Source organism: Camelus ferus, chromosome X (assembly GCF_009834535.1).
Source record: "Camelus ferus isolate YT-003-E chromosome X, BCGSAC_Cfer_1.0, whole genome shotgun sequence".
Lineage (NCBI taxonomy): Eukaryota > Metazoa > Chordata > Mammalia > Artiodactyla > Camelidae > Camelus > Camelus ferus.
The window spans coordinates 34343207-34361544 of record NC_045732.1 but is presented as its reverse complement, the minus strand read 5'-3'; positions in this window follow the sequence as shown (position 1 = coordinate 34361544).

The following is an 18338-nucleotide window of genomic DNA, read 5'->3' as shown; positions in this document are numbered from 1 at the left end:
CAATATCCTGAAATATCCTTAAGTCAGCTATAAAGTGTGGCACCTCTGCTTTTCAATGTACAACTTTTATATTAATTGTTATACACATAAGAGTCTGCAAGCTACTGAGTTACTTTAAAGAAGGAACGAAATGAAATGTGCAGACTGTGACATTCAAACTAATCTTTCTTTAAAATAAATATCAAATTACTCACTGCAAATAAGAGATGCATGGATATTTCTGATGTTTCCTGCAGACTTTATTATATTATAACATCAAGCCTCTGTCACCTTAATACAGAATATTAGATGTGCGTATTGTTGTGGGAACTACACAAGATACATCTGGACAAATACCTAGCACAAGGCCTGACACATGGTAGGTGCTGAGAAAACGTTGGCTACATGTGAATCTAGTCTTCTTGGATCAGAGCTACAGAGAAATGTTATAGAGAAGAGCCTAAAATCCTTGCAAACTAATTCCTGCTTTTCCAAGTTACTCTTTCCTGATGTGGCCACAGTGAACAGATACTGCTCATGACCTTGGACATAGGCTTCATGGAATCGCCTTTTAGGTGGACTTGAGGGAGGGATCCTCAAAACTGGCAAGTAGTTAATTGCATGAATGGAACTATCCCACTTGTCGGGGGCGGGGGGGGGAAGTAGTATTTGTAATGATTGAAAAATGTAAGCAGTAGAAAATTTTGATTGATTAAGCTTGTCTTCTGCAATGAGATAAAGCAATTGAGCCAGAAACAATGAGACCATGCCCTACCTCCCCTCCATAAGCCCTGCTTCAGTAGGTTTGAAATTACAAAAGGAGAAGTGTGAGCTGAGATAGAAGTGCTGATGGCATGACGCGGGGCTCGGGCCTAGTCAGAGATGCGGTTTGTGTTATGTTTACATCACTGAGAGGGGATTTCCTCAGCTTGTCGGTCATCACCATCTTTTGTGATGTTTTCGTAATTAGCCAGCTCTGGTTCAGTGTGGTCCACGGACTTTGTTTGCAATTGCCTGCTCCTTGGATTTTATTGTTTCTCTCTGCTTTTCTCAGTTCCTAAAACCGTCTTGGGCACAGAGGTTCAGTTCAAAGTCTATGAGTGTAAAAACATAGCTGTTTCCAACAACAGCAAAGACAGCTCAGATTTTTCAGCACTTCCTTGTCCCGAGCTCAGCACATTGTAGCCATTTTTTTTCATTTTATCTTCACAAAACCTTGTGGCGGTGGATCGTAAAGTGTGATCCTCAGGCCAGCAGCATCATAGTCACCAGGGAACTTGTTAGAAATGCTAATTTGGGGGCCCCACACCAGACCTACTGACTCAGACGCTTTACTGGTGGGAACCAGGCATCTGTGCTTTAATAAGCTCTCTGTGATTGTCATGTAGGCTAAAGTTTGAGAACCCCTGCCCTCCTTTGGCGTAGGCAACACTATCACTGCCACTGTAAATGTGAGGAAAGGAGACAGAGTTACACTGAGCAGAAATTGGAGAAGACCATGGAGTTTATGGAGCTGAGAGACATAAAGCTAAGCTGCAAACCTGCACAGTCTGATCCCAGAAAGAATCATTTTAGCACTGTTTTTAACTGGTTCCTCAATGCCTAGAACTTACAATATCTTACCTTGGAGGAATGAGATTTGCGACGGTGCCACTTTGCTTTTGCCTCAGATACTCAAATTCACATGCATCTGTTTGGGTCAGCGCCTGAAAATAAACTTGAAGATGGAGATGATGCTGCAGGGTGCTTACAGGGGAGTTCCTTTCAGATCGACACCTGTGGGGTGTTGTAAAGGTGTGTGAAGCAAGTCACCTGGTGCAGGTGGCTCCAGGAGATGTGACCTGACCCTGGGTCAGGTTATCTTAGCAGAGAACCTTCAGCTGCCAAAGCTCCCAGCAGCTGCGGAATGAGGGCCTCAGTCCTGAATGGGGGAAGGTGGGGGATTCAGATTCACCCCATAATATCTACCAATGCCGAGGTTAGGGGCGCCCCGACCATCCAGAGTTGAAGATCTGCACATAACTTACAGTCGGCTCTTTGTATCTGCTGTTCGCATCCGTGGATTCAACAAACCCAGACTGTGTATCACCGCAGTATTTACTACTGAAAAAAAATCCACGAATGAGTGCACCCACACACTTCCACCCTGTGTTGTTCAGGGTCAACTGTATTAATTTTGAGGAAATTTTAAAAATAGTTTTCCAGGAAATGAAATACAAGCATGGCAACTGCTTGGCTAAATCCACAATTATGTTAAGCTTGTCATAAGAATGCAGAACAGAATGTTGATCTCCCCAAAAAATAAGGGAAAGGGAAATGTACTAATTGGGAGGGGTGTTTGAAAACTGAGGCATGTCTAAGAGCACTGAATACTCCTCTTTCATAGTAGGAAATCAGCAGACAATATTGAAAACAGAAAGAAAAAAAAAAAAAAAAAGTAGCAGTCGGGCTGTTATATACCAAAATCAAAAGCGCCGAAGTAGTTGGAAGCAGTTGTCTCCTAAGACCAGCAGTCAGCTTGTGAGGGATAGGAAAGGAATCTGCTCTTTGGAAAATAACCCTTTACAATAATGTTTGTCTTTTAAGACACTGTATGTGTAAAACTGGGTACAGCTGTTTAAGATAATTCTATGTACACCCAAATAATTTTAAATGCCCACCTATGGCATTTTCTGCAAACAGATTGTGGAAAGTAGATGGCCTCTTTTATAGTTTTTCTTTGTAATTAATGAAGTAATCTTTGCATGTACCAAGGATATGCTACATTACTTACCCACTGGAGTGTATTGTGCCTGCTATAAAAGGCTTTATGAAAATGAGGGCAGAAAATTAGGCCTTTAAATTACAAAGACTTCAGGTGATTATGGTTAGAAAATCTGCCCACTTATGGGGATGGTAGCAGGGAGAGCCATTTTTTATTAATAATTGACTGGAGACTGACAATGTTGTCAGTGTGTGGTAGGCGACTGTGTTTGATTGAGTTCACAGATATAATGGCAGAATGTCTTTTTGTCCCAAATAAATGACTCAGGTAAAACAGGTCAATACATATCAGTGAATTTCTCTTTGACCACTGTGCATTTGATTACGCTAAGCAGAGTTTGACTCACATTTTACCAGAATTTCAATATCCATTTACTCCTTATACTGGATTGTGAGCATTTTCAGTATAGAATAAAATGCTTTCAATAGACTGGACTTCACAGTTTGACTGGGTTTGAGTTTGTAAAGTCAGCGATTTTACAAATCTTAGAAAAACGTATCTATGACTTCATGTCATTCTTTTGCATGAACTAAACTCTTCTCTGAGTTAGTTTTAGTGTCTTTAAAACAATACCTGATTTTCATTATTAATATTTTATGAATGATAAAAATGCTTTTTCTTGACAAATTCTAAATGTTTGTGAGTTTAGAAATTTGAATGATTATTTGAATCGTTGAGGGGATTACATTTCAAGACACCTAGTTTTTCCCCACTTTGCTTGTACCTTAAGCATCACACATATGAGTTAATCTTATTCTTGCCCTAATGAGGCATGTGTTCTGAATGAAAAATTAAATGCATAAGATACAAATATGCTTAAATATGACAGAAATTGTTATGTGCCTCAAGAGAAGTAAATGTAAAGTACTTTGCGAATTCAGTCACTTGAGTCAGATCTTGAAAGAAGTCTTTATGTCTTGATTTGTCATTCATTAATGTATAGATCTTAGAGATGAAGGCTGTCCCTGGTTCTTCAGAAAGGGCTCTCAAACCTCAAAAACTGGGGCTAGGCCAGAGAAGCTGAGGCTTTGACCTGAAAAATGAGATACTCCCCTCTGGAAGGGGGTCAGGTGCTTGCAGACAAATCCAGATGTACATGAGAGGGGAGGCCAATCAGACAGGGGAGCATGCGATCAGCTGATAGGAGGCAGCAGAGCCAGCTGCTTGGGGCAGGGAGGTAGCAATGGGATGCCCAGCAGACAGGCAGCCAATGGTGCCAGAAGATCTGCAACAGCCTATCTGGGACAGAAGGTGAGCTGAGATTCAATTGGAATAGAGGCAGTGGGGGTTGGGATGGAAGCCAGCCCTCAGTCACATGGCTGGAGTCCCTGTGCAAGGCCACAATTACTAGGACAACTGGAGAAAGCTAGCTTAAGCCTCATCCTTAAGGAAACAGGGGTCTATTCTGCCATAGGAAGTGAAAGCTACTTTGCAAATCTACCAATATAATAAACTTGTTGGGTATTCTTGGGAGTGGAGCCAGGTGGGCGATATGGAAGATGGCAATGTGGAAAAATGTCTTCCATTTATAAAAATATCCCAAACAAGTTAAAATACATAGAAAAGGACCTAAAAGCCTTATAAGGGGGGTATTCATTACTCCATGAAAATTATGACACTTCAAATACAAATATATTCTAGGTCCTCTCAGTTCAGAGCAAACACATGATGCTATGGTTCCAGGAGCTGACTGGGTTCATTCAGTTCCTTTCAAACACTCGTTGACCATCTTGTGTCAGGTGCTGAAGCAGAAGGTAGGCACCAAGAAATAATGGTGGTTGTTCTCAAGCAGGAGACAGACAGCTACAGAACAGAAGCTAGCATATAGGCAGGAGACAAATGTGGTAGACCAAAGAGGAGAAGCGCCTGAGCCAAAGAGGAGAGTGTGGTGGGGAGGCAAGGCTTCCCAAATGATGTGACACTCAGACCCTTAGAGTACGAAGAGCACCAGCTCCTGCCTCAGAGCTCTAACCTGTCCTTCCCGAAGGCCCACCCCATGGATTTCACACTTGCCAGGCTCCACAATCACATAATCGTATAGGTCAATTCTTTGTAATCGACTTCATACACACACATCATATATACGACCAGCTTTTTTTCTCTGATGGAACCCTGATTGATATAGTTATGAAGCCAGTTTCCACTGTGGACAACTGGAACTTAATCCTCTGAGTTCTGAGAGCTATAGTAATACACATGCTTCAGAATTATTCTGCCTGAAGGGTGATGGTGCTGGGGTATTTATACACCAACTCTCATTAATCATTGCCTAGTTCCCCGGCACTTTCAGCCTGCCACGCTTGTGGGCAGAGAGGGCTTGGGTGGCCAGAGTGAGTGTGCGGGCAAAGACGCGCAGGTGCTGGCAATAAGAAGCTGGACTGCCTGTAGGGAAGTGGGAAACCCCAAGGAGACATCAGTGGCCCAGCAATACTGTGGCATCTCTGAAGGGAGTAAAGTTTCAAGACAGAAAATTTGAGGTCAAAAACCATTAAGGTGAGAAAGAAAAATGCTTCAATTTCACAATGTTAATATCCATGTCCCTGGGCATCCCTGAGGTGCCTCATCCTCATATCCACTCCCCCAACTCTCAGCACTCAAATGATCATTTCTCTAAATCATCTCAGTGGATGGTCACTGGCATCTTCACAGATTACCAACGTCAAGAGTGAACAAGAACAAACAATATATACAAAGCAGATAAACAACAAGGTCCTACTATATAGCACAGGGAACTATATTCAATACCATGTAATAACCTATAATGAAAAAGAATATGAAAAGGAATATATATGTGTATAACTGAATCACTGTGCTGTACACAAGAAACTAACACAGCACTGTAAATTAACTATAAAGAGATACTGGTGATGGGTGTGACCTCAGACCTTCACACTCAAGGAACGTTACAATCTCTCCAATAAGGAAGAATGTAGAGGACTCTTCCATAATAAATCATGAAACACAATTTACATCTGTCTACACAGAGATGACCTACCAAAATGACACTTACTGGTATTTTACCCTTGGCCAAGCTACTTAACACTTAGGTCTTAGTTTCTTCATCTGTAAAATGGTTGCTGTGAAGCTTACATTAATTAATATATTCAAAGTGCTTAGAAGAATGAGTGGCTTAAAGTAGTACTATACAAATGTGTTGATAGAATTATTAGTATTATTATTATTGTCTCATGCCTCCTTATGAAAGCTAGAGCTGGCCTGAGGGGCCATGTTGGAAAGAAAATTAATGAGTAGTAAATGAGATCATATCATTAGAACAATTAAGAAGTCATGAATACTGCAATTCTCTAATTAAGAGTTGTTGGATGGAGCATACACCACCCTTTTCTGATATTTCAAAGCAAGAAAAATAACTTTTCATTTGTTACTGGCTTTTTTAAAAAATGGATGATCAGTATATATCAAGCTCTGTGTTGGCGATGACGATGACTAAGGAAGGAAACATTAAGCCCACGTGTAATCCAGATTCACAGGCAGGTCCCAGATCTTAAGTTTTCCACGTAAGGGTAGCTTGTAATTTACTGCCAAAGGCCAGAAATTACTCAGCACTAGCTCTGGAATCAGACTGTTTAGGTTCAAATCCCAGTTCTACTCCTTAGTATCTGAGATCTTGGGTGAACTGCTTAGCCTCTTTATGCATCAGTCTCCTTGCCTATTAAAGGAAGATGCAAATAGTACCACCCTCATGAATTTTGTCAGGCCAGAGTCAGCAAATTATGGCTTGTGGGCAAATTCAGTTTGCAACATATTTTTATAAACAAAATTTTATTGGAACACAGCCAAATCCATTTGTTTACATTTTGGCTTTCAGAACTGAAAAGTATATATAACAGAGATGTTATGGCTCACAAAACTGGAAATAATTTACTATCTGGTCATTTATAGAAAAAGTTTGCCAGCCCCTACCTAAAGGAATAAATAAGATAATGCACATAAATGTATATTCCAGTTCCTGGCATATCATAAGAACTCAGTGAATATTAATGATTAACTTTCTCTATTGCCCCAAATGCAAGAACCATTCACTGAGGCCTAATATATACAGTTAAACTCCACAATGTGTAGCTGAATGAATATCTGAAATGTTTGGAGAGTCAGCCAATCATTGTACTCCATCACTTTCCTGGTATTTAGTTATCTCACTCATTCATACACTAATTTGTTGTGTCCCAGTTGTGCTCACATATGTCGTATAACTGGTAAGTTAGTGGACCAGTAACCCACTGGCATCTGCCTGATTGATATTTATATGGGGAAAGGGGCCAGATGACATTCAGCACCTGAGCAGAGATGTCGAAGCCAGTGTCGGGGTCTGTCCTATGGTCCTTGGTGCTGTGGCTGAGTCCTTTTGAGAGGAAATCTGCTTTCATATGATGATGTGAGAGAGGGGAGCGTGCTTATTCTGCTGCATATCTCAGGGACAAATTACAAAATGAAAGGAAGAAAAGGACAGAGGGGCATTCCTCTTCCATCAGTGTGGTGTTCACCATGGTTGCCCCTCATTCTGTAGGATTGTAGCCTCGGGGGCATCCAGAGATGGCACCCTAGCACCACTATTCATGCTGTCCGTCACTCACAGGGGCGACAGGTGCAATGTGGAGGGTCCAGGGGAAAGGCATTCTCCAGCAGACACTAACATAGCATCCTAGAGTGAAGAAACCTAACAATTATTAAGAAACCCTGGGGATGCCCCAGGTTGGGTGAAATTTTGAGGACGGCAAGGGCTCTTACCTTAGGCATGTGGGTAGAAACTGATGAAACTGAAGTTATCAGTGTCATCAAATTCATTTTCTTATACATAAATTGGCAAGATCTCGTACAACTTCATTGCCTACTCAGGACACAAATGTGTACTGAGGACTCACCCTGTTTTATCCACAGAAGCCTTGGTTCAAAAGTATTTTAAGATCCCAGTGAACCCTGAGGAGCCAAGAGTAGTTATCTAGTCTTCACCCCTCTTAGTGGTGGAAGAACTGGAGGGAATCTTCAGCTCACCTTGTTCAGTCTTCTTGTTTTACAGATGGGAAAACTGGGACTCAGAGGAAGTAACATGCAGAGGTCCCCGAATTAGTTAGTGGGAGAGCCACAAACACACACTCACTGGGAGAGCCAGAAACACACAGTCACTGAAAGTCTTGTTCTGAGATAGGAAAGGAACAGCCCTGGAAATGGTCCAGGAGTTGGTCAAGTGGGGTCTTCTCCTACCCGTGTTCCCTGTAGGGACAAGCAGACCCATTCCTACCATTTGTGGGGACCAGGTCAGGAGTACAAATGAAGGCTCACATACCTTTTTTATGTAAAATACGAAGGTTATAAATCAAGCTAGCAAAAAGTGAAAGGAAATATATTTTATCCTCCTATTTGACAAATATATTTTCATAAAAATCTGGAAGTCCTGGTTCAAGTTAGGATACTCAGACCCTTTGGCTCCATGGACTTCTCACCTGGTGTAGGAGGGTGCAGTTTCGGGAGGGTCAGAATGGGACTGTCTAAAACTAGAGTTTCAGATCAAGGATTTCTCTTGCCAGGTTCTAAGCAGAGTACTGGTGCCTAGTGTGGTGGTAGAAATTTTTATTAGGACAAGTGGGAATCATACCAAACCATTTCCTAAAACACATGCCAATGAGATCTAGCCCCATGTCTGCTAAATCTACCCTAGCTACCTGCCTCCCTTCCCTTCCTGAGTCCAGCTGAGCTACGATGGAAGCAAGAACCATTACAAAACATTTCAACTAACAGAGACTCCGTCTGGTAGGCAGGAGGTAATCTTCAGGAACATCTACTTTGCAGGGAAGCAGAGAATTTTGGAACCATATTGGGATAAATAATACAGGGTCCTGTAGACAGAAGCCAATTAAGTCGAACCCCAGGTTGAGACTTCTCCAGTTGTCATCTCTACATAATAATCTCAATTGTGAGGCTCTCAGGGCCACCTGAGCCTCTTTAGTCTCATCTAAACTTAGAAAAGTAAAAGGAAAACCTCCATTTTATTTGCACTAGAAGAAGGGAGAATAGACTGTCTTCAGTTTTGTAAACGTTTGACTCTTCCACACAATGCTTCTTTAAGGGGGTTTGGTGATTTCTCTTACTTAACGTTTCTTACTTAATCCCTTCTTTCTGACTTTGTTTAGAGTGTCCTTGTTCCTTATTTCCGTATCCAAAGAGAGGCAGTGTTCAATGTTATTATGTTCTCAAAATGCTTTTCCTTAAAATGGGAGCCAATTACATTCACAGCAGAAGAAAAGTATGAGCTTAAGTACTTTATACTTTCACCAATGCATCTTCGAGAATGTTTCTATTGATCAACTCAGGAACCAGGACACTTAAGACCTTAAGGCAGATCAAGCACTTCCTAAGATGGTTTCTCATGAAACTATTCAAAACCACTTCACAAGACCTTAGAAGTGATTTGGGAATTAGAAAGGTTTTATTAACTAGGTGATATCGGTTGATAAGAAAGAAGGGTACATAGAGCTATTTAAGAAATCTAAGCAATGAAAATTGCATAGACCAGTCTACCATGGTCTTACTCTATTTTGTAATTCATCAAAATCCACAAAAGTTTCTTGAGAACCCTTTAAGTACTTGATGCAGATCAATAGTATCTTGATTTCTTGATTTTTTTTCAAGGACAGCGACTAATCAATACAAAATTGGCAAACAGCTTGAGAAAAAAAATCAATTTCTGGTGCTAATGTGACCATATTTCTTAGTTGTTAGTTCCAAGGTATGTGTCTTTACTTGGCTCACCCACGTACCAATTATGAATCATGTTTAGAATGTCATCTGTGCTTTTAAGCAAATCTACTGGAGTTGGATCAACCTATCCTCATTATACAATTTGTCTTAGAAGAAAAAAAAAATCTAACATCCCTGCCTTTAAGGAGATTTTAGTACAGATGAAAGGGGGGAAAAGAGTATAAATCCTAACTACCTAGAGGAAGGATTTGGGGAAGATGGCAGCCTGAGCATGTTTTTTTTTTTTTTTTTCCTCCTGTTCCCCTCAACTTCCTACTGGAGTGAATCAATCAGTAAGTTAAAGCTTATATATGTGCATGTCTTTGGGGTGGGAGTGGGGAAGGTGATGTAGAGATGACCATATTTCATTGTAGGAACCTGGAAGGGATCCCAGTACCTGAACCAGGAAGCTGGTAGGAATCTTCAGGTTTCCCAGATGACCTTGCAGAAACCAGGCTAGGAGAAGGCACCTTTGCTGTAGCATAATTTCAGTCACCAAGAGGGAGGAAATTATTTTCTCTGGTGTAGTCTGGAGTAAGGAGCTCTGCCTGCAAGACTCTCTGAGAGGGCAGACCACGGAATGTAGGGATCATCTAAATCTGGGGAGATCAACCCTTCCTTCCTGCTCACCACCAAATCCCTGAGCCACTCTGCTGATCCCATGGATGTTGATACCCCCGAGGGAGATGCTATTATGAACTGCTCTCCTTCGAGTGGGCCACAAAATGACAGTCACTCAAAGCTCACACATGGACAAGACTGAAATAATAAAGTCCTCAGCACCAGTCAGCCTAGTTGTTTCACGAGTGGTTAAACATCAAAAAATTCTTACCTCATTCTTCCATAAAGCTACTGTGGCCCAACAGACTCCAACAACCTTCCCTGCAATGGTTCTGAGAGAGATTTCTCCACTGGCTGAAATGAATGGACATGGACATGTGACTCATAGGGCAGTTAAAGGGACTTGGCAGATCAAAGGACAGGAGTTACAATATTAGAAGAAAACTTTAAAAAATCTGTGATGAGAATTCTTACGAAGAATAGAGGATATACAACAAAGAAATCATAAGAAAGCAAAAAGATTTTAGAAGTTTGAAGAAAATGATTTGCAAATTTAATGATTTCAAAGAAGTGGAAAAAATGGAATTGATGCTGTTGAAAAACTGAGTAAGTGATTTGAAAATTGAAATAAAGAAACTATCTTAAAAAGTGAAACAAAACATGAAGAAGTAGAAATCATGAGTAAAAAAAGGAAATATGTTATAGAACAAGCCAAGAGATTTATGCTAAGACTAGGATTTCTAGGAGAGAAAGTAAAAATGAAGGAAAGGAAGCAATAATTCAAGAAATTTTAGGGAAAAATCACTTATCTGAGCTTCAAAAGTAATCAAGTTTTCAGATCCAAAGTGTTCATTGGGTACCAAACAGGATGAAAGAGACAGAAGATACACTCCTAGATATATCTGGTGAAAATCTAGGATAAAGTATCCTGGAAACTTTCAGACAGGGAAAAAAAAAGTAAAAGCAAAACAGAAGATAATCAAAAGGAAACATGTTTCTTTTCTGCAATATAAAATAAGAAGTTAGAGAATTTTATTCATGAAGTTTTGAGAGAAAAATATAGCAGCCCATGCTCTCCACTCTCACTTATTTTTTTTTATTTAATTTTATTTTTTTGAGGGATAATTAGGTTTATTTATTTATTTTTTATTGGAGGTACTTGGGATTGAACCCAGGACCCCGTGCTTGCTAGGCATGCATTCTACCACTGAGCTGTACCCTCCCCCGACTCTCATTTACTTATGAAGGCAATATTGATACATTTTCACATGTGCAAGGGCCCAGGGACTATCCTAACTATGCATCCTTTCTAAAGAAACAGGAAATTCTCCAGGCGAATTAAAACCAAATCAGAAACTCTTCCAAGATGAGGGAAATGAAATGTCTAAGAAACAATGGTGAGCAGTAACTTTTGGATCCTCTGTCCAGTTATCTCCATCGCTTCTCCATTTTCATTGCTGTCACACTAATCCAGGCTCTCATAGTCTCTCACTAGATGGCTTCTTTCATCACCTCCCAACTGTTCCTTATGCATTCACCATACTCTCATTCGCTTGGGTCAGACTCATCTTTTTCAAAGAGTGCTTTGATCATGCCACCTCCCCTACACTCCTAAAATCCTGCAGCAGCTTCTCATTGTTCTTAGGTTAAAAAGCTAAATTTTTAAAGTGCTTTATGAAAATTTTGCATAGTGTGTCTCCATCTTACCTTCCCAACTCAATCATGTACTACTTTTGCTTTCATTCAGATCGTGTGCTCTCCCACCAGGGGGAGTTTGTACACTCTGAACTTGTTCCTAGATCATTCTCCTTCCCCTTCTTTACTTGAACTCTTACTCATCCATTTTGAGAGCAGACCCTTGGAAAAGATTGCTCTCTGGAAGAGAAATAATCAAGACTCCACTCAAAAGGGACAGAATTAATCAGCTTTAGATGTAAGTCTTTTTTGCTTTGTTTTGCCTTATGATTGAGGCAAAGGTGTAAATTTCTGGATATATGAAAATATAGCCAGCCAGAGAAGGAAGCAAAGAGGACAAGAGCAGATATTGGCTACAAATTAATGACAGGCCTCAGATTGGGATGGGAGAGAAGTATGTCATTGAATTCTCTCTTAGAGTCTTAAATACATGTATGCACTCTCTTGAACTCCTTGGGACCACATAAACTGAAATACGGGATAGCTGATCATGAGTAGAAGAGGTTTTCTGTAGAAATATTTCCTATAAGGTCTAGTGGGAGTGTCATGACTTGGAGAAACACACAACATTAAAAAGGGAAAGGTCCATTGGTGCATTGGTTTTCTATGGCTATGAAACAAATTACTATAAAACTCAGTGGCTTAAACAGCACACATTGATTTTTCTCACATTTTCTGTGACTGAGGAGTCCAGGAATGGCTTAGCTAGAGTCTGTGCTCCAAGAACTAATAAGCTACAATCAAGGTATCGTCTAGGGCCACGGTCTCATCTGAGGTTCAGCTAGGGAAGAATCTATTTCCAAGCTCCGATGGCTATTGGCAGCATTCGGTTTCTTGCAGGCTGTTGGACTGGGGACTTTGGTTTCTTGATGCTGTTGGCCAGGGGTAACCCTCAATCGCTTGCCATATGGTCCTCTCTTTAGGCAAGCTCATATCTTGTCAGCTGGCTTCTTCAAAGTCAGCACAGGAGAGAGTGTCTCAGCAAATGGCAGTTATAATATATGTAACATAATCAAACACACCTCATCACCTTTGCCTGTAGTGTCTTGGCTATAAACAAGTCACAGGTCCTGGTCACACTTAAGAGGATAGGATGACACAAAGGCATGAATACCAGGAGGCAGGGATCATGAGGGTTACTCTAGGCTCTGTTTACCACAACTGGGTAGACACGGTTTTGTTCAGCTCTAAGAAACTGATTATCTAGTATAATGCTGCATGACTTGACTGTGACAACAAATAAAGGTTTTCCCGATGGCCCTTCAAAATGTCTTGACTTCTCTATTACCAACAAGTTTTCCTGAAGATATTAAAATACCTCAAAGCATTTAGTAATTCCCAAACACCATCAAGGTTACTAGAGAGGTATCGCCATAATGTAATTCATGTTAAAGATATCAGTACGATAATCTGTCAAGGAAAAAGACAATAAATTCTTGAAACTGAGAAGCATAATATAAAAAATTTGTCAAACCAGGAGAAGGGGTTTCTGTGAACAATGCTATCAAATATATGGCAACTCAGAAAGTAGCTTTTAGAGGAGATAAATACTATTAAACCTTATGGTAAGGAGATCAAAATGACCAGTGTGATAAGGCTGGCCCCATGCCAACTATAATCAGCTATTATAACTTGGCTTCCCAAGTATGTTTCTTATGAGCAATATAATGTTTTGACCCCATTGGTCACTGGATGGAATCTCCTTGACTATTGCCCCATACTCAATGTTAATTTGTATTCTTGTTTATACATCAGATTTTGTACTACTGCTTACTGAGAATTAGTTTCCTTGAAATGGTTCAATTATCAGGACACCCGCAAAAAATTATTTTTCACATATCCTCACCATACTATTTCGATGTTCTGTCACAGCTGGAGTTTCATTTTACAGATAAAGGAACTGAGACCCAAATAGGTTAAATGATCCCAGAAGGCTAGGAAATGGAAGAATCCAACCCAGATATCCCTGTGGACATATACATAGTGGTTCAATGCAATTTCATTTAAAAGTTTTCACTACTAAAGAAAATTATTGAAAACTCTCTCTGACTCCAACTCCAGAGATAGGGCCTGAAGCATAAGAAGCTGTAAGTTCTAAAAGGAGGGGAACATGGTAGAGCTTGGTCACAAATATAAGAACTTGAAATCGAACTAGGCTGAAAACTGGACTCAAGACAAGGTCTCAAATTACTGTAGTGAGACTAATCATAATCTATCTGATTTAGGCTTGGGATTAGCCCTGCTGCCTGGAGGAGGGTTCAGCCTATAAGTAGTTTACCAATTCACTCCATGACCCCAGGGAATGTGGAGTGGGGAGCTATGGGATGGGTAGGAAATAAAGTTATTAGAGATTTGCTCCCAGCCTCTAATTTGGAGTCTGTAAATCGGAAGTTAGCATTGTATCATTGTCGATTTCTCGACTTGGAGGGGTTTATACTGGTGATGTGGGAAAATGTCATTGTGTGTCCAGGAAATAATTATTGAAGTGTTTTGAGGTGGTGGGACACTGTATCAGCAGGTGGCTGTACAAGAGTTTAGAAAAGATTAAAGATAATGTGAGAGAGAGGGAGGGGGAGAAAGAGAAGGAAGCAAATGAAGAATCATACTAACAATTAGAAACCTGGGTGAAGGAGGTACAGGTGTTTTTTTTGCACTATTCTGACAACTTTTCTGTAATTGTGAATTAATTTCAAAACAAATTCTTAAAAATAAATCGAATGAGGTAAGCTCTGTTACTGGGCTTGTTTTACAGATGAGAAAAAGAAGGCTCTGAGCAGTGAAGGAGCTTGCCCCCCGTTACTCTGTTAGTGAGGGGTGGACTTCTGCCAGATGTCTGAGTAGGTGTGGAGAGCGAGGCCGAAACTGGCCTGTTAAGGCTGACAGAATTTCTACAGCAGTCGTGTGGTTGTCTCGTTAAGTTCGTGTCCTTCAGACTGCACAATGATGAGCTCAACTCAAAGAAGGTGTCCACATAAATAGAAATATTTCCATATGGCAGTGCTTTGTCATACTTCTAGCCACTCTCAGCTGTCATCCAAATGCAGACAATGCTGGAATACAGAATGAGGTGTGTAAAAACTGATGTTGGGCTCTATACATCTGAAGACAGCAGGAGCCCAAAGGATACAAAAGAGATACTGAATAAGAGCTTTGCTTTGCTACCTAAATCTCTTGACAGTTAACAATCTAATCTCTTACGACAACTAACAAGGGTTGTGTGTATAAAAGCACTTAAAGAGATGGTTGGACTCTGGGCCTATCCTACAAGATCTTTGATTATTTCATGGGAGAAAAAGGTATGAGTAGGAGGAAGAAAAGGAGTGAAGGAGGTAATGGACTTTAAAAATGGGACAATTTCTCACTTAGAAGGTGAAAGATTAGCATTTGGGAGGTTAGCATTATAATTCAACAAATATCTCCCACAGCCCCTTTGTTGCAAATACAAAACAAGTGGCAAAAGAGAACATATAAAAACTAGTGAATCTTATTTTTTTTAAAAAAAACTTAGTTTTCCTTGTAATGAACACACTGAAATCATCGACTTTAATTTTCTCCCAAATGCCTTTAAGTTAAAAGAAAGAAAGAACATAAAAATTATATGAAAAATCACTGGCTCATTAGGTAAATGATATATGCTGGACTTTGATGTTCTTGGACAGAAACTAATGTACTGGTAGCTTTTAAGGGATCTAAGAGTCACATTACACATAAAAAAATCATGACATTGGTTCCCGTTTTGTCAACACTGAACTGCCCTTCTAGTCATCGATTGGTGTTCTGTGACTGCCGTACTGAACTGGCTTTGGGTTATTAACTGCATTTTCAAAAGTGAATTACCAGACTCAATTATGTGTATGGGGAATAGTAAGGGGGAAAAAAAACAAGTTAAATATCAAAGGACGGAACTGTTTTCCAATGGCTTAAGGTGATTTTGATGGTTATTTCACCCATTTTTTCTCAAATCTTACTAATTACTTAAGCAATGTGAGAAGTGGACATTAGAATTCTGTGAACCAAATGCTTGGATTTAAGCATATATTGGTCCCTAAACATAGTGGAGTTCAGTAGTAGGAGTGTTCTGATCTATAACGTGGTTAGAAATTTGTTGATCTGCTAGTTCCTGAATGGTCTCTGATGTTCCTGACATGATCACACCGTATATAAATCTCCTCTAATTATGCTAAGCCTCTGTCCTTTACTGTGAAATCTAAAAGGACTCAGCATACATACTTGTTAAAGGATCACCTTTTTATACTTCTTGAATGTTTCATGGTCACTCACAGATTTTTTTTAAGGGGGAGGGAAGCTGGTTCTCATTTTGATTCTTGATCTTTTAAAGAAATGTTTCCTTTTGCACCAGTAACAAAGCAGTAACACACACCGTTACTTTCTCACCTCACTAACACAAGATAATACATCTGAGAGCTAGAGGAAGTTATTTAAGTTGAGCTGAAGAAGTCTGACAAGACCTCACAAGCTAGAATAAGTTTTTTCCTAAATAAATTTTTAAATTCAATTGGTTGTGATTGATTTTCAAGTTCTTCCAAAAGTGGCATACATATGTTGCTATTAATTATATTTGGGAAGTACATTCAAGATTTCGGTGATGTTCTATTGATTGACCTATAACAGCTGTTGTTAGTCTGTGACCTGATGTTCATCCAACTGGCATGTGTAATAAAGTACTTCTTAGGAGTAAGGATGTTTCATCCAGTTAAAGGAGAGATAAAATACCTGAATGCTGAAATGTGTCGAACCTTCTGTCTCTCATTTCCTTGATCTTTGCAAACACCACCTCTCAAGACTAGAGAGGGCCAATGACTTCTGCTTTCATGGAGGGGAAAAAAGTACCTCAACCTGACACGACAGACAGTATGGTTGAGTGGTGTATTTCACATCCAGGTGTCCCTCGGACATACCATACCACTTGTTTCTTTCTGCTTCTTCCCATTCTCCTCATGGTTTTTCCTTTCTGTTGTCTTCTCGCTGGAAGAAAGCCAACATCAAGAACCGTAATTCTCTAAAAGAAGTCAAGCATATCAACTGAACTCTTCAAGAAGGAATTAATTAGTTCTAGCACCAGTTTTCATTAAACAAGAGAGGACAATGTTGCTCATTCAAGGAGAAGAAAAATTTAATAATAGAGGGGTTTTTTTTTAATATAAATCTCTTACATTATAGCCTTTTTTGAAAAAATGCCATCTGACAGACCAAGATATCCAAGCAAGAGCAGAAATCACAAACCCTGGCAAAGTACAAAAATGTCATATCCTCTTTGTTTTCTCATCTGTACCATGGAGGTAGGAACTACCTCCCAGGGTTGCTATGAAGCAGTCTGCGTGAGCAAATTACTTAGTATAATTTCAGTACAGTTTCCTTATTTTAAAAATGGGGATAGATAGATAGTTTTTTAATATTTCTTACTGGGCTCGAGTAGATATTCATTGCATTGAGGTTGAATTCCATTAAATATACTTATACCACATTATTCAAGTAAAGAAAATGTTACTATTCTGTTAGTGTTAGTAAACTGACTGTCAAACTCTCTTCTAATTGGGATGACATGTATATTATTATTAAGAGTATATGTTGCTAGTGAAAAGTATCAAAGCTGTGAACCAAAGCTTAGATCTGAAACCTGCCAGGGGAAATTAGGGCGTAGGTAGCACATTATGGGGATTCAGAAGGAGATGAAAGAAATACACTTTAAATATCACAGATCGATTTAAGGCATAGGATTCCTTTAAAATTTTTAAGAACGTACCTTTAATCTTAGTGCTGTTTCTTAATGTTATTTAATATCTAATATTCCTCTTCTTCGTATTAGATATTGTGTAGAGACAAGAATCATATATAAAAAAGCTGTCATGCTTTGTTTTATTCCTTTGCCTTATTATAATAAGCCCCATTCCACTTAGTCTGAAAGCTATCTAATGAAATTATATCAAATGTTATCATCTTTTAAAAATCCCTTAAAATGTGCCAGTATTTATTCAACTTAGATTGTAATAATCACTCCTGCTACTATCAACTCTCTGTGCTAAGTGAGAAGCTGGAAAGTCAGTATTTGGCCTTTTTCAGGCCTAAGGATTAAATACAGGCTATCTCTTGTCTGTAGGTTTTTGGGAAATGATTTTTTAATTTTTGCCAGGTTGGGCCAATCAGATCCACACATCTCAAATTTTCCAGGACAGTCATGATTTTAAAATATTTGTTTCCATTATTCCTATGCGTGAAATCATACTTATTAGGCTGTGTGTCCCAGTTCTGATATTTGGAGTTTATTTATACTACGTGTATTTTGGGGTTACCTGCTATGTGGCAATTTTTAGAATACATATTCTTTGTAAATCAATAACCCAGAATTCTGTTTTGATGTAATCAACCGATAAAACCTCAATTAATTAAAATAATAAAAATCAGTTAATTAAATAATAAATGCATTATTATAATAAATGAGTAAATAATAATGTAATCGATTAATAAATGATTCATTAATAAATTATTATAAATAAAATAATTATATACATAAATATGATATAAATTATGCATACAAATAATAATATATAATATACATATAAAG